The sequence below is a fragment of the Sus scrofa genome, chromosome 1, assembly GCF_054392235.1.
Source record: "Sus scrofa isolate SSC_HxYL_T2T_F1_AM1 chromosome 1, Sscrofa_HxYL_maternal_Yorkshire_Landrace_v2.0, whole genome shotgun sequence".
Classification (NCBI taxonomy): Eukaryota; Metazoa; Chordata; class Mammalia; order Artiodactyla; family Suidae; genus Sus; species Sus scrofa.
Window position 1 is genome coordinate 217393148 of NC_139383.1, and position 18974 is coordinate 217412121.

Below are 18974 nucleotides of genomic sequence, written 5' to 3' on the forward strand. Positions count from 1 at the left end.
AAGGAGGGAACAGAGGAGGGGGGTATGGTATTGAACCAATCCATCTTTGGCCTTCCTGAGCACACCCCCAATAGCCTGTACTGAGCAGCAAGACGAGTGTCAGCGCGGTGGCGCCCTCTGCTGGTCCTGCGTATCATCCTGGCTGCCAAGCAAGCTGGTCGCCCCTTCCTGAGGGGCCATCACCCAGCCATCACCTTCCAGGGAGAGAAGCCTGGACTGACACTTCTGCAGTTAGACATATGCCCACGGTCATGCTCACAGTGGATGCTAAAAGGCAGCAGCAACAGCGTTTTCTGTTTCCTTTCCCTGGTCTGCTTGTGGGCAGCAGCAACTTGAAAAGACTTGTATACATAGTGTTTCTGAGGACAGCACGGCTGGCCTTGAATGAGGTCTTAAAATTTTAAGTGTTTGGGGTAGTGGAACCTGGTGGGCCCTCTCAGGTCTCTAGTTCCTGACCAGATGGGTTAATACTTATGAGCTGGGGCTGGGGCGGGGGTGGGGATCCTGGCCACCCATGGGATGGGCTATGGGTTTGAGGGACCAGCACACCAGGGGACTCTGTGGTCCTCTCTTACTGTGCATCAGCCTCTTTAAAGAGGTGGAAGAATCACCAATCGTACTGCTCCTCCTGTGGATTTTGGGGCAAATAGTGGCTCTTTCAGGAAAAAAAAAAAAGGCTTTGATTTTAGAATTCTCTCTTTACTTTTCCTCTTAGTTTCATCTTCCTCTGGTTCAAGGAGAAGGGTGATCAGAATCATTCAGGAGACAAGAGAGGACCAGGTATTGCTGAGGCAGAATGAATCCAGATGTGGATATGGATTCACTAAGCAGGGAGAAACCAAGTCACTTTAGGAGTTTATTCTAGCACCTTCTACATACATTAGCAAGCCCATGGCTGCATACACACACATGCACACAATGGGCATAAAAATATGAACACATAAACACTTTCACACACAACCAGAACCACATGTGTGCAGACTTCCAAACACATATATACATATGTCTTAATGTAATCCCATATGGACTGCATCTTAGATCCTTGGCCTCGCCCTCACCCATCTTCCTCCCTCTGTTGCCCCCAGAGCTCATGTTTCTGTGGGAAAAAACCTCCTGTTGGTGTCTTCATGTTGCTCCATTGTTCCACCCTGAGGACCCTTCCAGGGGCCCTTTCCCAGCCAGCAAAAGCTCTGCACTCGCACCAGCACCAGATCGCTGCATGCTTGTTACTTTAGAGGAATCTCAGGGGTTTATAAGAAAGACCTCTGGAAAGACAGGGGCAGAGCTCTGCAGTCAGGCCAGTTTAGTGGTTAATGGCAGATTCCGAGCCAGACTATCTGGCCACACCCCAACTCACTGGTGTTGCTAGCTGCATGCCTCAGTTTCCCCATCTGCGAAATGGAGATACCACTAGTCCTTGGCCCAGGGAGGTGCTACAATCATGAAATAGGTTCATATTCAGAATCTGCCTGGAACAGTGCCTTTCAAGTAATAACTCCTATATAAATGATTGTCAAACAAAAGGTGTATAATGCAGGTGGGTAGCATTATTCTCGAGAGTAATCCTGGGCAATCACAAGGAATCATGAATAATTCTTCTTCCTCTATTTCTTACCAGGTAGAAGAAGGAGAAACACACACACAAAGATGATGACCAGATGCTTCAGACTCTTTCTATCCTGGGGATCCTTTTACTGGATCTCATTGATCATCTCTCTCTGTTTTTTATTTTTGTTTTTGTTTTGCTTTTTAGGGCCACACCCAGAGCGTATGGAGGTTCCCAGGCTAGGTGTTATTGGAGCTACAGCTGCCGGTCTACACCACTGCTTATGGCAATGCTGGATCCTTAACCCTTAACCCACTGAGCGAGACCAGGGGTGGAACCCACATCCTCATAGATCCTAGTCAGGTTTGTTAACTGCTGAGCCATGAAGGGAATTCCTTGATAATCTCTTAATTATATGTTGTAATAGCATTTTAACCTGTGGCAAGTCACTTTGGACAGCAGTCTCTTCACCTGCAAAGCCTCTGAGATGATTTTTTAAGACTAGTTTTAGTATAGATTAAGACCAGATACAGACAATTTTCAAACCTCATTTCTTTTTTCTTTTTATGGCCACACCTCGGGGCACATGGAAGTTCTGTGCTAGGGGTCACATCAGAGCTGCATCTGCAGGCTTATGCCATAGCCACAGCAACACCATATCCAAGCCACATCTGTGACCTGCACCACAGTTTGCAGTAATGCCAGATCCTTAACCCACTGAACGAGGCCTGGGATCAAATTCACATCTTCACAGAGACAATGTTGGGTCCTTAACTTGCTGAGCCACAGTAAGAGTCCCTCAAACCTCATTTTTAACACCAGTTGCAACCTCTTCCATCTAACCCCACCCCTACTTAAAAAAATTAGAGCTGTTAAAAAGTCGAGCACTTGACTGCTTTAGCTCCCTTTTCTTCTTTTTTCTTTCCCACATGTTCTATTGGATGCATAACCAGCAGTGAAATAGCAGAAAGTGGGGTGATCAGGGTCATGAGATAAGTCAACCAATGGACTTTACATAATCTATGCATTAGGATCAAAGCCAGATGGAGATATGACAACTATAGTGGGAAGCCTCACAATTGAGTGTTCCTCCAAAATGATTTTCTTTAAATATCTGTTCAATATTGTGCAGAGGGGTGGGAGGAGAGGGAGAGGACAACAAACACCACTAGGCCCCTCCTCTGTTCTTCGAACAATTCTGCTTGGTCTCAAATTTGCATACCCTGCTCAGATAAACAAAACCTTGGCAGTCAACCAGACCTGCCCTCATTTGAAGACAAAGTGACATGCAACTGTTGAGAAACCCCAACCCACTGCAAACAGCATTTCTTTTAAATATTTCAACTACACAAATACTTCTGATAAATATAATTTTCTCCATCTTGTTATATTTCCAATAAGATCTAGCACCCCAGCAATGTTCTATGAAGCCCTTATGAAGAAGTGTCTCCAGAAATTGCACTCTGACTCACTTCTGAAGCTGGTTTTGATTAGCAGGAAAGTTTTCAACAGAAGTCTTTCTAGCTATGGGTCAGGAAGCTCCAAGACACTATTTGCCCGCACTCTTGTCTTCTGGAATGGCCCTGTATTCCTCTTGGAAGGTCTTCTCATTCCAGGAACAATCAGGAAGATGCATGATTTCCTAAGTTTACCTCCACACTCAGTGGCCAGAGCAAGCTTGGTGGTTTCCATAGGAAAATATTCTTTGCCCTCTTTTTCCTTCTCAGCCTCATTGACCTAACCTTGCCATCATAATGTGGACTTTAAGAACCCATGTCTTCTGTAGTGCCTTTGGGCCTTCACAGAAATATTAGAGCATGCACAGGGTTATTTTAGAACAAAGGAGTGCCTTACTGGATTCTAATTCTTTGAAAGTTAGTCATACATGGAGGACTTCTGTAGCAATCGTTTGTTAACCAAAATATTTAACTAACCACCATAACCTTACATAGTCAGGCTAGATAGGAGTTTTCTGTGTCAATGATGTGTTGCAATATGTAGCATCCTTCATGTAGAAAGATGGTTCTTGTCATTAAGATATGCTTTAAGGCTTCCTATCCAGCCCTAATAAAGTGAATGAAGTTTAACCAGCTTGACTGTAACCAGCCAAACATAGCAGTGGGACAGCTGGCCAGGTCAGAGCTGGCTGTGGTCACTGTCTATGGCATGGATCAAAGAAAAGGAAACTCAACCACGTTGGAAATGAACCTAAGACGCAACCTCATTCCCTGCATGCTTCGAGCAACACAGCTAACTAGACACAGGCAGACATAGATATTTTTCTCTTTCTTACACATCCACAACTGTTCCCTTCAAGGTCTATTTGGTACAGGAATTTCCGTTTGGAGATGGAGCAAAACCAGACTGTGGGCACGACCTGTGTAAAACTCAGATGTGAATATTACAGAAAGCTTGCTCACATCCACCAGAATGTATGAGAGGCCCTGTGGGAAAATCCCGGCAGCTCTCCACTCCCTAGCCTCAGTGTTCACAATTCGCTGTCCAGACTGTGTTCTGATATCTCTCTTACCTTGTCTTTTTTAACGAGCTCCTACTCATGCTTTACAGCCCAATTCAAATATCTCCTTTTTCAGGATGACTTTTACAACTCTCACCATCACCACCCAGGCAAAAGGAGGCTCCTCCTCTCTGGGTTCTTTCAGCTTTTGGTTTATGTTCCTTTCATCTCAGCTCCACCAGTTCCTTTCTGTCCTCATAAATCAATGGGGGTCAAATCAGTACCACCTCAGGGGGTTGCTATGACTTGCATGTGGAGCCCTTCTGAGAATGATAGGCTTACAGTGAGGGCTCAATAAATCTTAATACAGTTGTTAGAGCACTGGGTGCAGTGTGTTGTAATTATCTACTTGCTGTATTTGTGACTGTTCTCCTTAGAAGAATGACCATATATTTTCAAGGTACCTTCAGAGCAATCCTATAATCCACCTCTGATGAGGTATATAACTAAGGAAAATCTTCATCATTCTGGTTTCCTTACATGAATGTTAGAATCAAGCATTTCTTAAATGACTTTGAGATTCCTCAGTGCTCTAGTGGACCTGCATGGTGGTCATAAAATATGACCACAAATACTTTGATACCCCCTCCTTCAAGAAGTAGACCCTGATTCCCTCCCTAAATGTAAGTGTATTCAGCAACTCAAGTCTAATGAATGGAATGATGGTGTGACTTCCCAGATCAGGACATAAAAAGGCAAGGGCTTCCTCCTTGCTCTTTATCTTGGATCCCTTGCTATGGAGGGAGCCAGCTGCCATGTTGTAGGGATGTTCAAGCAGCCCCACGGTGGGGGGAAGGCCCATGTGGTAAGGAAGCAGGGCCTCCTGCCAACAGCCATGTGAATGGATCAGGTCACTGTGGAAGTGAGTCCTCTAGCCCCAGTCAAACCTTTAGATGCTACACCATTTAAGAGATCTTGCAGCCTCTAATTTCACCCAATAACACACTTGGGGTGTAATTTCTGTCTAACATTGATATGCCTTTTAGAAGAAGATGAGAAGGCAGAGAAGAGAGGTGGTAATTCCATGTATAGCTTTTCATCTTGGGGACAGAGTCATCTCTCGTCATCTCTCACCAGGGCTGGCCAGGTTGCCACTCATCTGGAGGCGCCATGGCCTCCTGAACTTCACCCAGGAGGTATCGGAACTACCATGATAAGCTGCTCCTCAACTTCTGACCCACAGAAAGGAAGATAATTCAAGTTTGGTGTTTTTAGTTTCTTTGTTTGTTTTTGTTTTGTTTTCTCTGTGCCCATGGCAAGCAGAAATTCCCAGGCCAGGGATTGAACCTCGCCACAGCAGCAACCAGAGCCACAGCAGTGATGATACCAGATCCTTAACCTGCTGAGCTTCCAGAGAAGTCCCTAATGTTCATTGTTTTAAACTACTAAGTTTTGGGTCAGTTTGTTATACCCCAATAGATAAGTAATATACATGACAACTAAATCAACGACTCGCTTTGATTTCTGTCTAACCTGTATACCTTTGAGAAGAAGATAAGGTGGAAAAGAGAGGTGGTAATTTCCTGTAAAGCTTTTTGTCTTGGGGACAGTCAACTTGTGTCATCTCTCACTAGGGCTGGCCAGACTGCCACTCACCTGGGGGCGCCATGACCTTCTAGTAGATGGCTCTCCTCAGATAGAGGAGTTGGCATGCTCAGGGGAACAAGAGGGCCCACTGCCTGCTCTTGCCCTGAACCCTCCTGGCTGCTGGCCACTGGCTAAAAAGCTGGCCTAGAACCATTTGTGAGTATCGTCAGTTCCTTGGAGAATCCACCTAGAGTAGAAATAAAAATAAAAGCACTCAACCCAAGGACTTGAGTCATACCAACACTCTGCTTCTTATAGAAAGACTTTGGAAAAGTCATAGAAGCCTCAGTGTTCTCAACTGAGACATGGGAATAATAAGAACATTAGTCTTAGCTACCTTTTTTTGAGTTTTTGTGGAGATGAAAGGAGATTCTATGTGAAACATTGTGCAAACCATGGATTCATGGTGCTACGGAAATGTTAGAATTGTGTTTACTTTTTTCCACAGCTCACACAGATGCCAAGTAATCTTAAATTCACTATTAACTAACTCCCCATTGCCCTAGAGAAAAAGTTATTTGATAAGTTATATAAAGATCAAAAGAGGATGCTTGGAGATGTATAAGCCAAATAGATGACTTTCAATCTACAAAATTTTAGGCCACAGTGGGTGAGAGATTTGGAAAAAGGGCAAATACCTGGTATCCCTTTACAGAGACCCCATTTAAGGTCAACTGTTCTTGGCTAAAGTGGCTTTTAATGACATGAGATGGAGGAGAAAAAGGTAACAGTCTAAAAATATATACATTGCTCTCACTCCAGTTTCAAGGCAGCTCTGCCTGCAAACAGGGACTTTAGCCTCTGACCCCTTGAAATTCCTTCCGGTTTCATGGTTTTGTCTTCACTATATCCTCTCCCCACCTCCTCTTCCCACTTCTATCTCCATCCACTTCTCCTTTGTCAGACAAAACCCAGAAATATTGAAATGTGGTTTGAGTATCAAAGCAGCCAGGAAGTGGGAAGAACAAGTTAAAACTATTTTCTTAACTCACAGCTTCTTTCCAGGAAATATAGCACTTACCATAGATAGATAAATAGCCCAAGCCATTTAGATAATTTCACTTGTCCTTTCCCACTTGTCAAAGCATTTAGCTACAAGCATGATGGGCCCTGTTCAAGTGAACAGATACCTCCCTCAGCTACAAACAGTGGCTGGTCTCTGGGGTTTTGTTCATAGAATTAAGTCACAAGCAATTCAGAAGATGATTCCTGACCAAGCAAACTATGAGTTTCTTCTTAAAGACCTGAAAACCCAGAGACTCTGCTTTTTTGAATTAGAGTCATCATTTAAGGTCAGAAAATGTGCCCCTTCCCAGAACAGTTCGTTCTTAGCAATAATGATTTTCAGACCACCACCAAGGTCACATCAAGTAGGCCCAAGTTCAGTTCCCATGCTTCTAAGACATGATGCAGAAAGAGCCTTTCAAGATCTTTACCTCTGAATATGCCCAAATAGGGTGAAACTTTTAGGGCCCAGACCCTGCCAGGCCTGAGATTCTAGGGTTTGGCAGCTTCTAGGGCAAGAGTGGGCCGTGGAGCCTTGGACTGCAGAGGAAAAGACGGAAACAGGTCCTGGGGTTTGTGTTTGCCTGGACTCAACATCGAGATGCATCTGGACTTACCAGCCTGCCCTCTTCACTTGTGTGTTGTAGGACTGTAGGAGAGATACCAGCTCTTAAGAAAATGAGGGTTTATTGTGAAAATACACAGGATCATGTATGTGAATGAGAAAGCTGTTAGCCTTAGACAGTTTCAGGGACTAGCATTTCTCTTCCCGTGACTCCATTCTTTATTTCTTCCCAAGCCTCTTTCTCGTCTATCCTTTCAATGACCACTTTTCACTCCAGACATCATACTTTTCTCTTCCCCATCTTTCTGTTTCCTTGTGGTATCTGCTTCCTTATCTTGCTCAGGATTTGTTTCCCTAGGATCTTGTCTAGCCCTACTCTATTGCAAGATTATGTCTCTATTTCACCTCCATTGATAATACTTCATTTTCTCCTTTCAGCTGAGATAGAGATCTTGGTTGGCTCAGATCATCTTTTGCGGGGTGGCTATGTCTTGGGTCTTTGGCGAGCTGTGGCTTAGCTTCCTTGGGTCAGAACCCACCCTTGTTCCAATCAGCTGTGCCACGGACAAGCCACATGATATAAAATATGCCTACTGGGCATATTTTATCAGGAGCTATAGGCAGAGAAGCATCTCTAAGAAGAGGGATGCAGGCATGTCAGATGGTCATCCTGCTGTAGCCAGGTACTCATGGTGAGGCAGGTGACCAAGGCAGAGTGACTGGCCTTAAGCCAGAGCCATTCAAGTTTCCTTCATCATCCCCGTGTTCAAGAGTAAAGACCTTTAAGCTATCTCAATCTTGGCTTTTCATCAGGCACCACTTGCAGGTTTTTAGTATTCTAATTAAATGACCATCAGGACTGAACACAGGAGAATAGGATTCTGGACTGCTTAACCGTAGGTCTCAGGGGTGCTGAGACTATTTACCATTCACGAGTGGGCACTCGACTACCTTGGCACTCACAGAAAATCTGCGAACTCCCTGGGAATGCAGCTGTGATTCTTGAGTATCTCTGAGGCCTGATTTGCTTATCTGCTAAACCCGATTATCATACATGTGGGATCAAGTTCCCTGTGTGTCATATAATAAACCCATGGTTTAATGTGGAAACTCCTGGAAGCATTAGCATATACCAGTGATATCCCAAAGAAAAACAATTTTATAACTGTCAGATATATGATGGAATGGTCCAAAGGACATGAAATCAGCTATGCAAATTGTGAGACGTAAGTCACACTTCTATTTTGTACTGTGACAGTGTGAAAATTGGAATTATTTTTTGTCAATATAGAAAAAAAAAAAGCCAGAGACTACATGCACTGTTTTATGAAGAAAACTATTCTACTATGGCCAAATTATTGGTGATATACTGCTCACAACACATTTGATTTTTTTTTCTTCCTTAACCTATGGCTCAAGGACCATCAGAGTTGTGTTTAATTTGATATTTTTAAGAATAAAAGGCAATGAAAATATGTGTGTGACTATTTAATAAACACCCCACTGGTTGATAATGAAGAATTGTGTCATGCCATATTCTGTTGATAATCGATTGGTTTAATTTTGTCAATTCAATTTCAAAAATGTAGGAAGTAAGAAAAAAAAGTCTGAAATTGAAAAATGTTACTATCAACAGGTACATTGGTTAAAAGACCCAGACCACCATGTTAAGATGTAAGTTTGATAGATACGAGTGGTGTTAAAAAGCCTTTTGAAAGAGAGCATAGTTTTGTATTAAGAACATGGGCTCAGGAGTTCCCATAGTGACTCAGTGGTCAACGAATCTGACTAGGAACCATGAGGTTGTGAGTTCCATCCCTGGCCTTGCTCAATGGGTTAAGGATCCGGCATTGCTGTGAGCTGTGGTGTAAGTCACAGACGCAGCTCGGATCTAGTGTTGCTGTGGCTGTGGCATAGGCCGGCAGCTACAGCTCTGATTAGACCCCTAGCCTGGGAACTTCCATATGCTGCAGGTGCGGCCCTAGAAAAGACAAAAAACAAACAAACAAACAAACAACAAACAAACAAACAAAAACATGGGCTCAGCAGACTAAACTCTTCTGCCAATATGTAACTCTTCTAAGTCCTTATTTCCCTATGTGTGAATTGCTCTGGAATTCTTGCAAGGACTTAAAGAAATTTTTATTCTAAAAACTCACATGAGTTTTGAATTCCACTTTATAATACACTGGCATTGGTTCTAAAACAAAATAATTTATTCTCTGCCTTTGTATAATCCCAGCATATTCACCCAAATGTCAGGGTATCAGTTAAAAGTGCTTTCAATTACAAATAACAGAATATACAAATACAGTGGGTTAACTGTATTTGAGTGATTACTTAACATGATTAGTGATTCACTTCTATCATCAAGGACCTGACTCTTTCCAACATATGTTAATCCACTGTCTCAAATGTGCTGGCTTTTCATGACTAACCTGCTTTTTCATGATCACAAAATGACTGCCAAGCTACAGCAATCACTTCTCGTACCATCATCTCAAGAATGAAAAGGAGGAAAAGAAGTCCTCTAAAACACCTACCTTTTCTCTTTTTTTTGGCCACCCCCACAACATGTATAAATTCCTGGGAAAGGGATCAAACCTGCACCACAGCAGAAACCCAAGCTTCTGCAATGACAATGCTGGATCCTTAAGCTGCTGCATTGTAAGGGAACCCTGTAAGAATACCTACCTATCTTTAAGTGTCTTTGGTCAGAATTCATCATGACTCTTCTTGGCTCTAGGTGGGGCTGGAGAGCAAATTCTGGCAAAGGGAAATAGAGTTTCCATGACTAGCTCGACTGATCCTATTCCTTCCCCCGGAGTATGGCTAACTGGGAGTAAGGAGATGGAAATGCCCACTGAATAGGCAAATAATAATGACTGCCACATTCAGTTTAAAAAACATAGAGGTAGGAAGTTTTGCTTTTCCTGCCTCCTCTGAGTGCTCCCTCTTCATGAATCAAAGAAAGAAATTATAGAGCTTTTTCTCATGAAATCAGCACATCTCAATTTCTCTCTCTCTCTGAATCAGTAGGAGATAATGTTCTATTTTTTCCCAAAATTTTTTTTCCTTTACCAAGATTTTCTAACACTAAATGATATCTGAGGAGTTAAAGATTAACTACAGTTAATCTGAGTTAAGATTAAATACAGTTCCAGGAGAAGACTCCCTGCTCTAGGGATTTATCCTTCAGCTTGAGGCAGGTCTGTTGCTGAGCCTAGAGGGAATCTAGAGAGTTTAGTTGGGAAGAGAAGGGTTCATGAGAAGAGGTGCAGTTGAAGGGCCAAAAGGGCAGCTTTTCTGAACCAAGCGTTCCACATAAGGGGGCTTGTGGGGAAGCATGTGAAGGTGTGACCTGCCTTTTGAAGGGCTCTGGGGCAAAGACTACCTCTCCCAGGGCTGCCTGGGCTCGGCCAGGCAGCTGAGCTCTGGAACAGAACCATCTCTGGCTGTGTGCAGCCCTGGGAGGACCCCTCATCCCACTGGTCCTGGCTGCCTTCAAGGGCAGCACCAATCTTGGAATTAATATCTTCTCTTCAATGGCTTGGGGACAGCACATCTCTGTCACCAAGGGAGAATCATAAGATCCTAGAGGGCTGCCCCCATCACCTAGGCAATAGAACTCAGTTTGCTCTTCTGTCAATAATGCGCAAGGAAAATATTTTGCTTCCCATGTGCTCATGCGCCACCAGATGTGTATGCCCAGGAGACACTGGAAGCCTTACCTACGCAGGTTCCAAAAGAACTCACATATGCTAATATAAGTAAGCAAAGAAAGACTGCAAGTGAAATCAATAGCCTCCAAAGGAGAAGACTGAGATGAAACTAGAGATATGGTACCTCTTTAGGATGACTTAATGATAGAAATAAGATACAGTGTGGCACAAAGCAAAATAGAAAACTAAAATAGAAATCTTAAAGTGATACAAGATGATGTTGCAATAAAGCAACCCAAGAGGGTGAAATTTTCTTAAAAAAAAAATAACCTCTGAATGTTAAAATTGAGCAATAGATTGAACCATAATGAATATTCATCTAGTGGGACCTCACTGCAATGAGGTCTTACTGTATAGCACAGGGAACTATATTCAATCTCTTGGGGTAGAACACTATGGAAGATAGTATGAGGGAAAAAATGTATATATATGTAAAACTGGGTCACTATACTGTACAGCAGAAATTGACACAACACTGTAAATCAACTGTACTCTAATAAAAAATTCAACTAGTGATTTAGAAGATTAAATGGACACACTATCTCACAACACAGAACAAAACCACAAAGAAATGGTAATAATGAGTGAAAAGAGAAGAGGTATGGAGGGAAGATCCAGGAAACCTAGCAAGAAATAACAGGAGTCTAGAAGGAGAGAAAGGAATGGTTTTAAGAGAATAATCAAATAAATTACAGAAGAAAATTTCCCTGACCTAAAAAATGACTTGCGTTTTTATATTAAAAAGGCTTACTAGGAGTTCCCGTCGTGGCACAGTGGTTAACGAATCCGACTAGGAACCATGAGGTTGCGGGTTCGATCCCTGCCCTTGCTCAGTGGGTTAACGATCCGGCGTTGCCGTGAGCTGTGGTGTAGATTGCAGACGCGGCTCGGATCCCGCGTTGCTGTGGCTCTGGCGTAGGCCGGTGGCTCCAGCTCCAATTCGACCCCTAGCCTGGGAACCTCCATATGTCGCAGGAGCGGCCCAAGAAATAGCTAAAAAGACAAAAAAAAAAAAAAAAAAAAAAAAAGGCTTACTAAAATCCAGGCAGATCTAAAAAGAGAAACAAAAAACCAAATTTAGACATATGTGGGTAAAGTTTCCAAAATCAGAAGATAAAGAGAGAACTATTTACTTACACAGAGAACAGAATGATGCTAGCATTGATTTTCCTGTATGTTAGGTAAAGAATGATTTCAAAATTATCCACCTGACCAAGGCATTGGGAAGCCAAGAAAAAGACATTCCCACACATGCAAAGACTTTTGTACTTTTTCTAAAGGAATTACTTAACAAAACATGCAAGTCAAATAAAAATGAAATTACAATACAGATCTCAAGGTAGCAGATAATGAAGTAAAAGAATTAGGGGAGACCAAATGCCATAATGCAATAGCTTCCAATTAAATCTAATTGGATGGTAATAATGCAGTCTTACAGTTTTTGTCTGTTTTCTGTGTGTCAGGCATTTTTTAAAGTATCTTATATGTACTACATACTATTACTTTCCTCATATTGCATGGGAAAAAAAAATCGCGTTTTACTATTACTTTTTCTGGTAATTTATCCCAGGTCCTACAGCCAGAATTTGAACTCAGACAGATTGATTCTGGACACTTACCTTCTACACTGCAAGACCTCCATAAATACCCTCATAATAGTGCAGGCATAAATTATAGTGCAAGTGCTAAGAAAAAATATTTGAAAAGAATGAGATAATTATGATAAAATTTTAATAATTGGTGGGAAATAAAATCCCATATTAATTAAACAACACCCAGAAGTGGGGTAGGGGGGTAGATATAGGGATTAAGGGTGGGAAAGCAAAAACCTACTAAAAAAAATTTTATGCTTTTTGGAGTAGGGGTAGAATTACTACTTAATTTTGGTAGAGAGATATAAGTTCAAATATGACTGCTAAAATATGAAGTTATTTAGGAACAAGAGAAGGTACATAGAGGAACTTCATATTAAAGAAACAGAAAAAGGGAGTTCCTGTTGTGGCTCAGTGGTTAAAGAATCTGACTAGGAACCATGAGGTTGCAGGTTCCATCCCTGGCTTTGTTCAGTGGGTTAAGGATCTGGCATTGCTGTGAGCTGTGGTTAGGTTGCAGATGTGGCTCAGATCCCATGTTGCAGTGGCTGTGGTATAGGCCGTTGGCTACAGCTCTGATTAGACCGCTAGCCTGGGAATCTCCTTATGCCGCAGGTCTGGCCCTAGAAAAGACAACAACAACAACAACAACAACAACAACAACAAAACAAAGAACAAAAAAATGATGTAAAAAATATGAAAACAGGAAAAAAGGAGGAAAAAAGCTAAGAATGAAAAAAAAAAGAAAACCTAAAATTAGGAAAAATGTCACGTATCACAATTAACACAAGAGGATTTACTTTTCTCATTAGCAGATAAAGACTTGTAAATTAGGTTAAAAAAACAAACAAACAAACAAAAAAAACCAAGCAGTAAAAACCCCCAAATTTAGCTAGGTTTATAAGAGTCAATGTAAGGATAATGTGAAAAAAAGAATGTATATAAATGTATAACTTTTCACCATTTAAGAATAATTTTATTTTTGTCTTTTTAAGGCCACACCCTCGGCATATGGAAGTTCCCATGCTAGGGGTAGAATAGGAGCTGTAGCCACTTGCCTACACCACAGCCATAGCAACGCAGGATCCCAAGCAGCGTCTGTGACCTATACCATAGCTAAAAGCAGCGCTGGATCCTCTTCCCAATGAGTGAGACCAGGGATTGAACCCACATCCTCATGGATACTAGTTGGATTTGTTTCTGCTGGGCCACAGTGGGAACTCAAATAGAAGAATAATTTGACAGAAGCATAATCATAGAAAGGAACTTTGGCTTTTCAAACTCCAAAAGATAAGTTTTGGAGAAAAGAAAGGACATAAGGGCTTAGAATAACAAGGAATAGAGTATCTAGCATATGTGTGTATTTGTGTATGTGTGTGTATACATGCACACATGTACATATGTGCACAAATATACATGTTACAAAGAATTGCTTTTTCCTCTTATGTATAATGCACACTTACAAAAAACTGATAAGTGTTCTTGGCCACAAATAAAACTGAAAAATTCAAAAATATTGGTCATATTCTCCTATCATGACGAAAGAAAGCCAGAAACCAGAGTTAACAACAAGACAAAACTCAATGGTAATTAAAAGAACTCTAAATAATTCCAGAATCAAAAAAGAAATCAAGTTGAGTGATAAATTATCTAAAAATAAGCATAAAAATGACATTTCAAATAAAAAATTTATGAGCAGCAGTTAAAGCTGTATTCAACAGAAAACACATAGCATTATTAGTCAAGAAGATAGGTAAACTAAACATGCAACTTAAGGGAACAGGAAAAAAATAGCAAGAACTAAATTAAAAGGAAGTTAGAAGAGGAATTGTAGGGGGAAAAAAGCTGGAATTGATTAATTTTAAAAATTTAAATAAGAAAATATAAACGACTAGTAAAATCAAAGTGGGTTCTTTAAAAAGACAAATAAAATTTACCAACCCCTAGCAATCCAAAGACAGGCAGGAAATAAAAACATAAAACATGAGGAATGAGAAAGAAAAGGCACAGTCACAGACACCTAAAGGACTAAATTCATTTTAAGAAACAAACACAATCATATCTCTTAGCTGCTGAGGTTGCCTTGGAAAATCTCAGCTTAATAACTGCCTTGGATAAAGACTTCTTTGTCTCCAACTCCTCAGAATCGGTCTATAAATGGATTTGTATTTCTACCAGAACGAACCATTTAAATACTGTGCTAAAACAAACCATAACTAGAGTTTAAATAGAATGTTGTGGGGATTTTATTGCAATTCTGTTTTAACTGACATCTGTCTTCTCTAGAGTTCCAAGTGCAATCAAATGCCCTAGGCCTTCCTTTGGAAGGAAAATCAACACGTCGTTTTTATACTCAAATCACAATGGTCCAAGCCTCTCATTTAGTTAATGGCCAGAAACAGAGCACCCCCCCACCTCAGCCTCGAAGTTATTTCTCAATTATTTCTTGGTGTCCCTAAGGGATACCTTGCATGTTCCAACCTGTGATGACAGCTGCCACCTGGAGTTGGCCCTGCCATCTCTATTACCTGCTTCTTAGAGAACACCAAGCTTCCTGTTGTTCCTGCAATTTTTCAACACCCTTTTTTTTCCCCTCTGAGGAACCACTTGATCTCCTCTCCTAATGTGTGCACATGAGCAGATTTTGCTTCTCCTGGTTCCAAGCGTGAGTCTATGACTCAGACCTGACCCGTCGGAGCATTCATTCCCCTAGACTCGGTGACTGGTTCAAGGAGGGTCATATGGCCCAACCAGAAGCAACCAGACACAATGGCATTTTTGCCGGGCATTCTGGGAGAGAGGCTGACATTCTTTCCACTGGACTCTAATTGCTAGAAGCCATCTTGCCACTGCAAGGAGCCTCATCATGAAACTATCTGTGAAAAAGAATAGAGCCAAGAGAAGGAGGTTGGTGACATCATGTAGGCTCCCTGGGGCAACACTAAAGCTGAAATTAGCCTGTTACTGAACTTTTCAGTCCCATGAACCAATACGTTCTTTTTTCCTTTTCCATAAGCCAGTTGAGTCAAGTTGGGTGGTCCCTAGAGCCAAGAATCCTAACTGAGTAAGTTGTTTGGCAGAGTAATACTCAGTATTATCTATGGCCCAAAGTAGCTATGCTTGTATCCAGCAGTTCGCCAAGTCTCTTCTGAGCTATCCTGATGTCTTTGGCCTTTTGACCTGTCTTTCCAGAGAAACTTACAGCCAGACTAAGGAAGCGGCTGCAGTTCTAATCCCTCTCTTCATGTTGCATGTCCAACCAAAATGCTTCTCTTTTTTCCCATTTATACCAGCTCTTGTCAGAGGATGCACACAGATATGGTAAGCAGGGAAGGAGGTGGGACCGGGGGTGGGGGTGCGGGGGCCTGGCCTGTACACAGCAGCAAACTCTCAAAGCCAGTCAAGGTGCCCTAATTCACCACATTCTCAACCTGCATGACAAGAAATCTGTCCCTTAAGCACAAAAAGCAAGGGCAGAAAGTGACCTTAAAGAGACAAATGAAACAGATACCAGAATATCTCTCCAAGCTACCATCAAATATTTTGGTTTGAGTAGCATAGATACATCTTTAAGGCCTTTGAAAATTCGTCCTAACATTTAGACATTTTCAACTCACTGCCTTGGATTCTTAAAGATTAATAAACCTACGCAAATCCTCTTCTTGTCAACCACTTTAATAGATGTGTCCTGCAGTGGTCTTATCCCCACTCCCTCAAAATAAAACAAACCAAACAATAAATCAAGACCACTGAAATGAAATCCAGTCTCACATCACAGAGCAACAGTTTTATGGGTGAAACGTGTGCTTGCTAATTTCAAGAACAAATTATTGTGCTTTATTTAGTGCAGTTCCATTTATACACTTTTAGCTACAGGAAATAAAAAATAAAGCCTACAGGCCAGTTTTAATTTGGTCAGTGTTTTCTTTCATGAGCATCCCATGGTGGAAGGAACTGGCTGACACTGAATTGGAAAACCCCTCTCTGCTCTCTTGCCTGAGAGTAAACACGGCCCCTTGAACGGAGATGTTGTCTCACTTACAGTATCAATGATGCTTAATAGACTTGCATTATTAACGGAAAAACGTTTCTGCCTGGCAGAGCTGGAGTCAATATTTAATAGATTTAGGTCCTATTTAGCCACTGGATTTTGGGGCAACCTGACAAAATGAAACTCAGTATGAAAGCTAATAGATTCAAAGATTACAAAATGAGCATTTCCATAAATATGCATTCCTCATAAATATTTGAGGCTGTGAATGGAAGGCTATCCAACATCCTTTAATCATTTCCTAATTAATATTCCTTAGATAGGGCAATCTTGAGTAAATATTAGGCCTCTGTTAAAGAGTTCTGTTAAAAAACAAAATATCCAACCAAATGTTTTAGGGTTTTTTTTGTTTGTTTTTTGGTTTTTATTGTTGTTAAGGAGGTATTACTAAGATTTTTTTATATAAAACAACTTGTTTAGCCTCAATGAGAGGAAATTCCTTCCTATATTCTAACCTATATTCTATATTCTTCCTAAATTCTTCCTATATTCTATTTTTTAAATTTTTATTATAGTTGATTTATAATGTTCTGTCAATTTCTGCTGTACAGCAAAGCGATCCAGTCATATACATACATACATACATATATATATTCTTTTTCTCACATTATCCTCCATCATGCTCTACCACAAATGACTAGACATTGTTCCCTGTGCTACACAGCAAGATCTCTTTGCTTATACATTCCAAATGCAATAGTTTGCATCTTCTTACCCGAAACTTGCAGTCCATCCCACTCCCTCCCCCTCCCCCTTGGCAACCACAAGTCTGTGCTCCATGTCCATGAGTCTGTTTCTTTTCTGTGGAAGGGTTCGTTTTTGCCAGATATTAGATTCCACATATAAGTGATATCATATGGTATTTGTCTTTCTCTTTCTAACTTGCTTCACTTGGTATGAGAGTCTCTAGTTCCATCCATGTTGCTGCAAATGGCATTATTTTGTTCTTTTTTTTTTTTTTTTTTTGTCTTTTTTGCTATTTCTTTGGGCTGCTCCCACGGCATATGGAGGTTCCCAGGCTAGGGGTTGAATCGGAGCTGTAGCCGCAGGCCTACGCCAGAGCCACAGCAACGTGGGATCCAAGCCGCGTCTGTGACCTACACCACAGCTCACGGCAACACCGGATCGTTAACCCACTGAGCAAGGGCAGGGACCGAACCCGCAACCTCATGGTTCCTAGTCGGATTCATTAACCACTGCACCACGATGGGAACTCCTTATTTTGTTCTTTTTATGGCTAAGTAGTATTCCATTGTGTATATGTACACATCTTTTTAATCCATCTTCTGTTGATGGACATTTGGGTTGTTTCCATGTCTTGGCTATTGTGAATATAGTGCTGCAGTGAACACAGAGGTGCATGTATCTTTTTCAATGAAACTTTTGTCTGGATATATGCCCAGGAGTGGATTGCTGGATCATATGGTAGTTCTATATTTAGTTTTCTGAGGTACCTCCATACTGTTTTCCATAGTGGTTGTACCAATTTACATTCCCACCAAAAGTGAAGGAACGTACCCTTTCCTCCACACCCTCTCCAGCATTTGCTATTTGTTAACTTGTTAATGATGCATCATTAATTCTTCCTATATTCTAATTGTGGGATGGAAATCCTATAAAATTGGATTGTGATGATCATTGTACAACTATAAATGTAATAAATTCATTGAGTAATAAAAAAAATTCTAAAGAAAATGGAAGGAGCATCTGTTCCAATGAACAAGGGCAGTGACTTTCCAATTCATAGATTGGATGAGCCACTGGAAGGACCTTCAGGAATTGTTGGGCTGAGAGGTACACTCTACAAAGCCTCAGAGCTAAGGGGTCTAGATTTACCAAAAAGGAAAGGGTTCCTGACTCCACTCTGCCCTAGCCAGCTATCCTTGGACATCTCTTAAATTCTGAGAGTCAGTTTTCTTGTTTGTAAAATGGGGAATAATCATACTCATCTTGCTTCTTTCCCAGAGCTCTATTGAGGTATCCGTGAAATAGCTTCACAAACTCCCTAAGTCCCTAAACAGGTCATGCAGCCTGGGCCTCAAATCCAACTGTACTAAATCGACATGCTGAGTAACTTTAGGTGAGTCATTTAAGCACCCTGGGTCTCAGTTTCCTCACCTGTGAAATGGGGATAATAAAGATGCCTGCATGGCTGGGTTCTTGAGAGATTTAACTCACACAAAGTGCTTAGGTGGTGATAATGATGGACACAGAAGAAGAACAGCATAAATGTTAGTACTTCTTATGATTAGTTTTATACTTATTGTCATCTAACATGAGGAAACTCAGTTCAAGGGGACTTCAGAGGCTTAGTCAAAGTCACAAAATCATGGCTAGAGTATGATGTCAGGTGATAGAGCTGTTGCGCTTCAGTCCCTTTCTGGAATG

General features: G+C 41.3%; 1 long non-coding RNA gene across 1 annotated transcript in view; it reads right to left on the bottom strand.

The window, feature by feature from the left end:
- LOC110255488 (uncharacterized) overlaps window positions 1-18974 on the bottom strand; it is a 110061-nt gene that overhangs the window by 46971 nt on the left and 44116 nt on the right. The gene's annotated exons all lie outside the window — the stretch shown is intronic.